The sequence below is a fragment of the Oncorhynchus kisutch genome, unplaced genomic scaffold (genome assembly GCF_002021735.2).
Source record: "Oncorhynchus kisutch isolate 150728-3 unplaced genomic scaffold, Okis_V2 scaffold1890, whole genome shotgun sequence".
Lineage (NCBI taxonomy): Eukaryota > Metazoa > Chordata > Actinopteri > Salmoniformes > Salmonidae > Oncorhynchus > Oncorhynchus kisutch.
In genome coordinates, this window is record NW_022263835.1 from 25901 (window position 1) to 38131 (window position 12231).

Genomic DNA, 12231 nt, shown 5'->3' on the forward strand with positions numbered 1-12231 from the left:
AAGAGGGTTACAAACCATGTTCTCATTTATGATAATCAATGCACCTTTTGAAGGACTGAATATACACATTTCAAAAGCTCACCCTGAACTGGGAGGACACAGTCTGCATGGAGCCACCCTTCTTCTTGCCTCCTTTCTTGGCTTTATCTGTTAAAATGGGGAAAAGTTAAAGATAACTAAAAAGTACATTTCCTAGAGCAGGTGGAATAAATAGAATAATAATAAGAATATGTAAGAAATCTAGAGTGGTCTTGTCTTCAGCAAACACACTAATTATAAACCAGAGAATCTCTGGTTAACTTCACACTTATCTAGAGGCAAATGCTGCCAATGAGATTGTTTAAAATAACATATATTGTTTTGTTAAATTAACCAGGTGTATGAGTAAATCAACCAGGTGATAAACCCTGAGAAATTGTAATACATTGAAAGGCTTTAAAGAACATTTGGGTCTGAGTTATAACTAGTATGTAGTTAAATATTGTGATGTGATGCTAGTACCCTCAGGAGGGGAGGGGATACAGGGCAGCCAGAATTTGACTGCGGACTTCTGGTACAGCTGACAAACTGAGTCGTTCAGGGGGTCCTTGTTCTTCTCCAGCCACCCAGTGATGTTGTAGTCCACAGTTCCGGCGTAGTGCACCAGGGAGAAGTGGGCCTCTGCCTTGCCTTGGCAGGCTTGGGTTTCTCAAACGCATTTGTTTTGCCAAGATGCTGGGCGTACAGCTTGTCCTTGAAGGTGGTGTCTGAAGACTTGGGGAACATGCACTCCTCTTCAAGGATGGAGAAGATGCCCAATGGCTTTACGAAAAGAGATTTCAAATTAGTGATATTTACATTTAGTAAATATGCTATTATAGGATTATATTCATTTAGGGACACATAATAGGAAACATATTGAGTTCTCAACAGTTAGTGGCATATATTAATGGGTGCCAAGGGAAGTGAGGCTTCCCCCCCAAAAATGGACATAATATAATGTATCTTTCGTCTCGCTTAGCAAGAGGCTGAATGTATCACTCCAGGTAAAGCATCCGGGTGAACAAAACGGCACCCCTCTGTCTCTGTATGTGTAGCCCTTCTATCTGATGCTGTCTGGTCAAAAAGAGTATGGTATTGTATCATTGAATGCAAGAGAAGCCAGTGATCATTTGGCCTCCCTTGATATTTTTTTCGTGTACAATTACAGCGAATCAGAGTTGAGCTAAACTGAGTGAGCTAATCTGTGAATGGTCCTGGTGCACCAAAAACCGTGTCAAGTGAAGCCAGTTTGGATTTGGCTTCACACCAAATCAAGCCCAACGTCATTGACAGAAAGAAAAACTTCAATTGTTGCATCTCATTGCGTTGTTTTCCCCTGGAGGATAGCTAGCTAGCTAAAATGGGTCCTTTCCTAAATTAGCTTTGGATGGAGATAGGGATTTGTACTCGTAGTTTTACTTAATTCTCTGTACTGGCCAATAATTGTAACACCAATTCTGATCCAACTATAAAATGAATACATTGTGCTTTTGGCCTGAGAGTATGGAAGTTCAATATGTAGCTAGATGTTTACTAGCTAATCGTTGCCCAGGAAAGGAAGTTAGAATAGCAAGCAAGCATTTTAGCCAGGTAGCTTAGAACATTTTTTAAAAGCTTTTAAGTTTCTGCAACATGAAAGAGAGGAGGATGGTATTGGCGTTTCTCTCTAAGTAGGGTGAGTCAACATGTTTTTCAACTTACTCACACAAACACACACATTAGTAACATGGACAAACACATTTAGCTTACGTTGATTGGACTAAAATCGTTTTTGGAATAATTTCGTTTTCACTGTAGACTAAGCATAGGTGATTTGATGATGTTGAAATGTTGAAATTGAAATGGTGCTGGAATAGTGGAGGGAGGCAGCTCCTGTTATCTTTCTGAATTGCGGTAACTCTCCGTGGTTCTAAGTCAATAGATGTTTAGTGGTCCGAAAATGGCAGAAAAATGTACTTGATTGACCATGTTGTAGGTCATGTAACTGTTGTTACATTCATTATGGACTCCACTGGACAGATGTTGCTCTCCGGTTTTGTGATGAAACAAAGGTGTTGTTGAATTTATTCTGCCACTGTGTCTTATTGTCTCAGCCTTTGGCCTGTATATATTTTTTATTTTACCCTTATTTAACTAGGCAAGTCAGTTAAGAACAAATTCTTATTTTCAATGACGGCCTAGGAACAGTGAATTAACTGCCTTGTTCAGGGGCAGAACGACAGATTTTTACCTAGTCAGCTTGGGGATTTGATCTTGCAACCTTTCTGTTACTAGTCCAACGCTCTAACCACTAGGCTACCTGCTGCCCCATATCTTGGTGTCAAAGCATTTAAACTAACAGGTTATAGAGCAAACAACGTAATTATCACAACACAGGTTGTATTATGGATTTTTTGGACTCGATTGGCAGCCCCAGTGATTTAATACTGTATATGTTCTACCACTGTGATAATATATCACACAGCGCTCCATATGAGCTTTGCTGTTACTGTCCATTATAATCCTCACAGACATCTTACCTTCTCAATAAGCTCAATGCAGGCAGCCAAGTCCATGCCGAAGTCAATGAAGGCCCAGATGATTCCCTCCTTCTTGTACTCCTCTTGCTCCAGGACGAACATGGTGTGGTTGAAAAACTGTTGCAGTTTCTCATTGGTGAAGTTGATGCACAGCTGCTCCATGCTGTTATACTGTTGATGGAATTTTAAAAGGGATCATTTCATCATACAAGACTGTAATCCCTCTCAATCACATCAAATTGTCTTGTTCTGGTCTCATACTCACATCAAAGATCTCAAACCCGGCAATGTCAAGCACACCGATATAGAACTGCCTTGGATTCTTGGTGTCCAACATCTCATTGATCCGGATGACCATCCACAAGAACATCCTCTCATAGATGGACTTAGCCAGAGCACTGACTGAGTTATTAACCTGCAATGATAATACCTCAAATTAATACATGAGATAATGACCATGTCTAGTGATAAGGTGATACAAGCTTGGGAAAAACAAAAGCAATGCACTCGTCCCCAAAATAATTCCTGTGCTCAGAAAATTTTAGATTTGTTTGGCCGCCTTACCTGAGGCACAGTCTGTCCCTTGGTCACATACTCGTTGCCGACCTTCACTCTGGGGTAGCACAGAGCCTTCAACATCTCAGCTGAGTTCAGGCCCAGCAGGTAGGCGATTTTATCAGCCACTGGAGAGAGAACCAACAACAACAGACTCAGGGACACAAGATCACTTGTTTCTGATTTCACACTGACAAAATAGTTTGGTTAACTTCTTTGTGGGTTAGGTTTTGATTCACCTACATTTTGGAGGTTGGAATTTGTTCTCCTGCCTGACGTTCATGTGGCACTGTCTGTCTTAGGTGTTCTATTTCTATGTTGGGGAATGGGACTAATGCTTTACATATTGTATATCTATGAGTGGGACTCACCCTCTGTGCCGTCTGGCTCGGCCTGCTCCTCACGCTGCTTCTGCTTGAATTTCAAGTTTCCATGGTGCAATACAGCTCCTGTCAGCTTGTAGATGCCAACCTTCTCTTCATTAGTGAATCCCAGGATTGTAATGGCATCCTGACATTAAAGATGAAGTACAACAGTGATGAACTAGCTTTGGTCAGTTACATTACAGTTCTGTGCTGCTCACTGCAGAACAAATGGGATGGATAGATTTGACTGGCTTCTCTGTTCCACATGATTATGCTTGTCAAACACATTAGTAGATGGCAGCACATTTGTTTTACACAGTTCCACAGGACACTTAGTGGTGCTCTCTTGTGGAAGGCACAAATAGTTCCTTGAGGCACATGCCTAACTAACAAGGCATTTAGTATCAAACAAAAACACATGAAAATTCCCAGCTGCCACCAAGTTGGAATTTCACAGTACATTCAGTGTATATGGTGGTCCTATCCATTCCATATCTAGAGTTTGGTTAACCCTTTGTTTGACTCACATCTGTGGCATCCAGCTCTTCATTGTCGTTGATGCTGGCCACAGTGATCTGTCCCTGACTGCACATGGGGAAGTCGTAGGGGTTGGTGGTGATGAGCGCCATTTCTGTGGACAATGGAGAACAGCTTGTCAGGTAAATTTGAATTCTGCTCTCCTACTTTACATTATCTCTCCCTCCTTTACTCAATAGATGGACTCAATGATACATGTAGTATATAATGAATAGCATCAAAAGAGGGGACTGAGACTTGTGCACTAGTGCATCACAGTGTATTACTTGATAGATATTTCCCAAAGACCTGTCCCATTTCTAGATGCCTTGTTTCCTTGGATGTACTCATTGTAATAGTATTATTAGTGTGTACTATGAATATTTTGTATATATTCCATAGATGGGGGTGGGAATAATTTCCCATGAACCTCTACTTTGTCATACCAACTAGCTCAGGTTTGTGGCCTGTCATCATCTGGAAGAAGATGTGGTAGCCTCTCTCATCGGGCAGCTGGAAGGAGACTCTGGACTTCTCCAGCAGGTCTGAGAGCGAGAGAGAGTGAACGACACAAAGAGAGAGAGAAAAAGGAGAGCGAGATCGAGAGAACAAGAGAGAGAACATGAGATACATTTAAATTGAATGATCTCCCCCAAAAATGATGTGTGCATTTAGGAAAGTATTGAGAAACAATCCAAATTAACTCACAGGTTTCAATGTCAGCTTTAGCCAGTTTACCAGCTTGGAAGTGAATCCTGATGAATTTACCCTATAGTAGAGCATGGGGGTTAGAAATAGGCCAACAAATTAATCTAACATATTACTTTGATAGTCCCCTTTAAAAGTTACAGTTTGTTGGACAGGTGTTGGATCTTTTGATACAGATATAGGATCCAGTTTGCTACAGCAGGAAAATAATCCTGCAGCAACAGGAAATGTGAATTATGATAAAAATTTTAAGATAGAAATTACAATTTTAGAACCTCGAATACATTACAAGTTTGAATTTTCAGCAACAAATCAGTGATCAAAATTAAATTGTAAATCTGTATAACGAATGGGGACTACTGAATTACATTTTTCCAATATAAGGTATCTTCCACAGTATGCCCTTCATACTTACAAAGCGAGACGAGTTGTCGTTCCTCACTGTCTTGGCATTACCGTAAGACTCCAGCAGAGGGTTAGCTGCAATGATCTGATCCTCAAGAGACCCCTGATTGAGACAAACATAAGTTGCTCAAAAACTGGTAACATCATAAAGTTAGTTTTTCTCAACAGCTTGAAACAGGATTCACCACAGGAAAAACAGTTTACACAGCCAACCAAACTGAAATGTGTTAAAAAGGCAAACATAAGAACAACTTACCTGCATTTTGCCAGGTTCTGCTTCCTTCTTGGCCCCAGACACTGCAATGGTGGCAAAGTACTGGATGACACGCTTGGTGTTGACAGTCTTTCCTGCACCGGATTCTCCACTGGTTTATATGACAGAGAAAGAGGGGTTTTAGTTACATGTATGAGTGTCAGATTGGCTTTCACTAAGATATTGCGTAGAAAAATACACTGTTAACCTGTGTTCTGATATAAGTCTTTAACAAATAATCCTTCTCATCGACTCGTTATTACACATAACCTGATGCTCTAATCCATTCATAATGTCATGTATTTCATCACACCAACTGACCCAACTTATTACAATAGAAACACTTTCTCAAGTGACATTTTAGTAAACAACTTACGTAATCAGGACGGACTGGTTCTCCTTATCTGGAACCAAAAAACATATTGCTTATCATACTCAAGAAACATTTATGGGGACATTATTTCATTCATAGCATCATCACGGATTTCAATTTGCAACATTTTCCATTCAAGGGTAGTGAAATCAGATATTCCCAGCAAACTGTTATTACCTAGACTAGAAAACAGTAGATACCTCTCTGAAGCATATTTTAATTTCCATTGATGCATCCATCCATCTATCCATCATCACTTAATGGACTTTGAGAGACATACGCACTTAATGGACAGCCATCCAACCAACCAACCATCTCTCTCTCTCTCTGTCTCTCTACCTCACCTGCTGTCTCGACCTCTGAATGCTCGGCTATGAAAAGCCAACTGACATTTACTCCTGAGGTGCTGACCTGTTGCACCCTCTACAGCCACTGTGATAATTATTTGACCCTGCTGGTCATCTATGAACGTTTGAACATCTTGTAGAACGATCTGGCCTTAATGGCCATATACTTTTATAATCCCCACCCGGCACAGCCAGAAGAGGACTGGCCACCCCTCAGAGCCTGGTTCCCCTCTAGCTTTTCCTTCTACATCTGCATTGCTTGCTGTTTGGGGTTTTAGGCTGCGTTTCTGTACAAGCACTTTCTGACATCTGCTTATGTAAAAATCGCTTTATAAATAAATGTGATTGATTGATCCAACCATCCATCCATGAGATATCGTACCAATCATCATGAACTGAAAGGCGTTGTCAGAGACGGAGAAGATATGGGGTGGAGCCTCCATCCTCTTCTTCCCTCTGTAGGCGTTGACAACCTCTGCGTCGTACACAGGGAGCCACTTGTAGGGGTTCACCGTGGCACAGAAGAGCCCAGAGTAGGTCTGGATGAAAGCATAATTAAATGAGGGGATTACTAAAGTCAGATGTACTTTTACCTGGAATTATGTGAGGATGTGGGTGTTCTTTGGTTTACTGATGTGGGTCTACTGTATTGATATGTTTTGGTTTCTACCGTTCACTTATGTAGTACTGTATGTGTGTATTTATTATCTTCATGTGTGTGTAGTACTGTATGTGTGTATTTATTATCTTCATGTGTGTGTAGTACTGTATGTGTGTATTTATTATCTTCATGTGTGTGTGTGCTTGTATGTGCAGGTTTCTTACATAGATCATCCATGCTGCATAACGCTCTTTGAGGTTATACAACACAGAGGCTTCATTCAGGTAGGTCATCATGGCCATGTCCTCAATCTTGTCGTACTTAGGGGGGTTCATCTCATAGATGTCTGCATCTTTGAACTCTTTTCCTTCCTGAAACAGTCAGAAATCTAGGTTACACACAGATCAAACTGGACATGACTGAATGCTTTTAAAAGTTTAGTCTTTAAAAAATTGTATATCCACATTTAATCCAACTACTTTGTTATCACCCACTGACACATATCTGGAGATTCTTGACCTGTAAATATCAAACATTCCATGCCAATTTTAAATAACAGCTTTAAACATGATGTGTTTGAAGGTTATATTCTGTTTACAAAAACAAATACATGTTTAATCTATCTGTTATTACTGATTTTTTTTTTAATGCTTCATAATATATATTTTGTTAAAGATTTTATATTGAAATGTTTTTGATCATTTTGATGACTTTTCATGAAACAGAGTAATTACACAAACTTGAACTTGAATACTTTTCAGATCAGACTTACCTCCTTAGTGCCGTCGGGTTTCGTGACTGTTACAGTACACTTCCCGTCGGCCCTGGCAGTGACCAGACCCTTAAGGTACAGCTCTGCCTTGTCTGTCACATAGCAGGAGTTCTTTGAATCAAAGGGTGCGGTTTGTGCCTCAATCCTTTCCCTCTCAGGCTTACGGAGGTATATGGCAGCCTTGCCGTAGATTTGCATCTCAGCGTCCGTACTCATGGTGACGGATAACTAGGAAAGAGATGAAACAAGAAACATGATTGACTCTGTGATGCTTCCTCCCCAGTCAACAGAGTTAGGTGAGTGGTATCTCTCTCAGAATATTTTCATCACTTTTTATGTGAAGAGTCAAACCGTGTCTCACCTTCTTTTTCCCCTCCTACAGATGAATGTGTACTTCTTAGAGGACCCTGTGAAACATAATGTGTTGTAAAAACGCACAAGTCTAAAGCAGTGGAGGCTGCTGAGGGGAAGAGGGCTCACAATAATGACTGGAGTGTAGCAAATTGAATGTTGTGAAAAAGCACAAGTCTAAATCCTTTTTAACTTTTTAATTTTAACCCCTGAATGTCTAAAACACATTTAACTAAATAATTAAAGCCATGTAAATTTAAACTACAGGTGCAACTGCTAACTTTCATTTTCCTAATGGCATCTCACTTTACTACTGAAATAATTACCCCTGATAACCCAGTGGCATTCTAGACTACTCCCTTAATTTACGAACAGGTAGAGGTGCACCACTTTAGTCCATAAAAGGAAGTTACAGATTTTAAGTAATGCACATTTAAAGAAAACCAATGGCACTTGATTGCATATGGTCAAATCTTACAAGAGACATGCAGCACTCAATTCAAACAGTGCAGTTAGCTACTGCCTCCGTTGCTGAGTGCAAAGATGAGACAAATAAACAAATCTAAGGAGGTGGAGAGGTCTTACCACAGAGGAAGAAGGTATCTGACTTATGGATGCTGGGGCCTCAGCCTCCTTATATCTGGTTGGAAGTGCCAACCAGGCAAAAGTTAATTATGGACCACTCTGGGAAAGGACATGAATTGGATGAGAGACCTCTGTGTGTCTGTGTCTCACTAGCACCTCCCACTTCCAGGAGCACCACACTCCCATTACATGACTTTTTAATGTCATATTTGTCTCTGAATTGAATTTCACTGATTTTACGTAAATGAGAGATGTCATTACTAATAATTATGACAATATCAAAAGTTTAATTCATCCCAATGTTACTTCTACTGAACCTCATATACTGTAATGGAGTGAGTCCATGTTGCTTCTACTGAACCTCATATACTGTAATGGACTGAGTCCATGTTGCTCCACTACAACTAAAATACTAGTCTAATCTGACCTGATTTAGTTCCATTTTAGTGGCATTAATCCTCATCAACAACTTTATATATATGTTCACCTGTTATTGATATTGTTTATCTTGTAAACACATCTGAACTGTCTCCTCACCTTTACCTCGTGCTTTGCTTAATTTGATTTATCACCCCTGTGGAACCACATTAAATTAATATTTGAAAGCTTGAACGGACACATTTAGGCTTTAAATAACAGCTTATAAAACCGTTAAATCTAATGTGTTATTTATCTACAGTATGATCTATTAAAAAGATTCTCGAGGCGCTTTTATTTGTCTCACATTTCAGTTGGCTAAAACGGTCCAGTAGGATTCTTATGACACATCACCAGTACAGTATTTCAATAATCTTATCCACTCATATTGCTGACAGCGATATAACTGCCTCAAACATTTATTACTCTCTGAAGTTAACTGCTTAGCAGCTGAACTGGCTTCAGTAAAACTGTTATAAAATGAATAGGGATTAGTTACAATAAAGTAACAGATTCCTTTACCTTTACATTACATTGTCACCACCTGAATACACCCTGTGTGTTTGGGGTGCTGTGTCCACCCAGCACATTAATAGGGGGGACCGGGGTTGGTTGTCACTTTTTACTATGGTGTGTATTTCTCATCACCAGTATATCTTATGAGGAAACCAATGTCTGTGTGTTTGGGGTGCTGTGTCCACCCAGCACATTAGTAGGGGGGACTGGGGTTGGTTGTCACTTTTTACTCTGGTTTGTATTTCGCATCACCAGTATATCTGTCACGGACCCCTCCGGAACTGTCCTTACACACACCTGGTTCCTATTCCCAGTGATTAGTAATTGTATAAATGTGCCCTTTGTTCACCAGTATCTGGTCGATTATTGTCACAATGTTCGTTGGTGCGTGTGAGTACCTGTGCTATGTTGTGTTTGCTTTCGTGCCATTGTGGATTGTGCAGATGATTACGGTTTTCGTCCCGTGTGGAATCATTGTGTGCGTGTGTGTTACTGGTCTCGTCCTGGTGTATTTATTCGATGTATCCTCGCTCTTTTATTACGGTCTCAACCCTGTGTTTTGTATACATGTTTGTTTGGTCTTTGTCCCTGTAACTTAAACACGGCACGCTGTCATTTGGGGAAAAAAAAAAAAACTATTACGCATTCCTGCGCCTGTCTCCCGATCCTTCATACCAACGTGACAATATCTTATGAGGAAACCAATATCTTTGGTTGAAATGGGGACCCTTTTTATCCTCATATCTCATTCCAACATGGAGTTATGAGTCATCAAACACACTCTGTCCACTTGTGACAACCAGCCCCATCACAGGGGCAGTATTATTACACGATACTGATGATGTCATACAATATGGGGTTATTCTTTTGGTAAGAGGAAGTGATGCAATATAGCAAACAGAATCTTTGCAATAGCCAAGTCTTTCTTTGATTGAACAATATTCCTAACAAAATGCTAAATTTGATGCTTTAAGAAAAGCATATGACATTATAATCTGGGAATTTAATGTATACTGGCAGTATACTCTATACAATACTGTATACCCCCCATGGCTTGACCTAGGAAGTCACAAAATAGGTTTGAAATACAGCTCTCCCTTTCTTCTTTTCAACAAACATAATTCATGGATTCTCTCATAGTTCGAAACATTTACCAAAAAAACATAAATTCCCCTTACATCAATGTTTTGACATGCTGACATGAATTGCCCAGGGCCTCGTTTCCCAGTTGCGATGTAACTTAAGCACTGCGATGATCGTTATTATACGAGCACATTTTTTAAGAGTGTTTCCCAAACAAGCACGTAGAGAAAGCGTTTGCTAAATGTATCGTTAGACCATGTCTCTGCTCTGGGATCAGCTTTCTCCATTCAAATTTTACCTTAACATTAGAATTATTCCACAATACTGATGACGGATCAGTTCCTAGAGAGAAATCATGACCTATGGCTGCAAATAGGCAAATGAGGCAGCTTATTATGCTTTACCAATAATAATGCACCAAATTACAGATTGGGAACATAATTTGCTCACATGCTGTTGCACATCATGAAACACCAAGGCAAAAATTAGATAGTAGCCTGGACGCAAAATAGACTTCCGTTGATTGAACATTACATTTATTTCAATATGATTGAAGCCTATCATTTTATCCTTCACTTGTTTATAACAATTGAAAATTCCTTGGCAACTTTGTATTTGTAGTCAACTTTGTTCTGAAGTTATCGGCAGTAACAGTCAGACAGATAGAATCAAGAAGTTTGGGTTATGTTTAGCGGAGATCTGTGAATAACGATGCACTTTGGCTGCTCTACGAGTGGTCACTCGTAGATGTGAAAAGGTTTTTAAGAGACACGTTACTAACAAAGGCTCTGGGAAACACCTTGGCTACGAAAGAGACATCGTAAGAAGGTTCTAAAGATTATCTTAATGCTACGAAAGAGACATCGTAAGAAGGTTCTAAAGATTATCTTAATGCTACGAAACAGACATCGTAAGAAGGTTGTAAAGATTATCTTAATGCTACGAAACAGACATCGTAAGAAGGTTCTAAAGATTATCTTAATGCTACGAAACAGACATCGTAAGAAGGTTCTAAAGATTATCTTAATGCTACGAAACAGACATCGTAAGAAGGTTCTAAAGATTATCTTAATGCTACGAAAGAGACATCGTAAGAAGGTTCTAAAGATTATCTTAATGCTACGAAAGCTCAGAGAATTCACACATTTGAACCTTAAATATATTACACAGCGCCATTTAGATTGGGAATCATTTGCACTCTGACAACCAACCCGTGAGACAACCAGCCCCAGTCTCCCCTACAAGAAGCCCCAAAGGGGGGGAGCAACTGGATACACTAGTTGAGCAGGGAGCGGACCATCTTGGCCTTTTCATTTCTTGGACTGTGCTCTCGTCTTCACTGCAGCCAAGGTTTATTGTTTGATATATCTGCCAACGCAGCCTAATTCTGGCACCGATGCCACTGTTATTAGACAAGATATTTTCTTGCCATGTTTGTGGGTGGAGAGAACATTAGCACCATGCAAACTAAATGTTTATGAGATAAAGTTATTTTAATGTGCAAAGATCTTGCATGATATATGACCTGTCGTGTACACCAGGCATGAGCTCCAAACTTGCTCTGGGCAGAAGTTACCCTCCGGGAAATAAACAAAATGTGGACTTTGATTGAAAGTGCAGTGATAGACATTTGGGTAACATTAAACCTGACATTAGACATTTAACCTTCATTGGAATTTGGTTATGCTTTAAGCATAATGATCACACATTGGAAATTCAACTATCTTTTGGCAGTCTTTTTGAGTGGGTGAATATAGGTTGTAATCTCATTGATTAACATCTCAACCAAATATTACCCAATTATCCATGTTTAAATTATGTGGTTTGCCCAGTGGGATGACCCT

At 39.8% G+C, this 12231-nt stretch overlaps 1 pseudogene; it reads right to left on the minus strand.

The window, feature by feature from the left end:
- Nucleotides 1-60: 60 nt before the first annotated feature.
- On the minus strand, nucleotides 61-8440 carry LOC109876899 (myosin heavy chain, fast skeletal muscle-like; annotated as a pseudogene).
- Between the last annotated feature and the right edge of the window lie 3791 nt (nucleotides 8441-12231).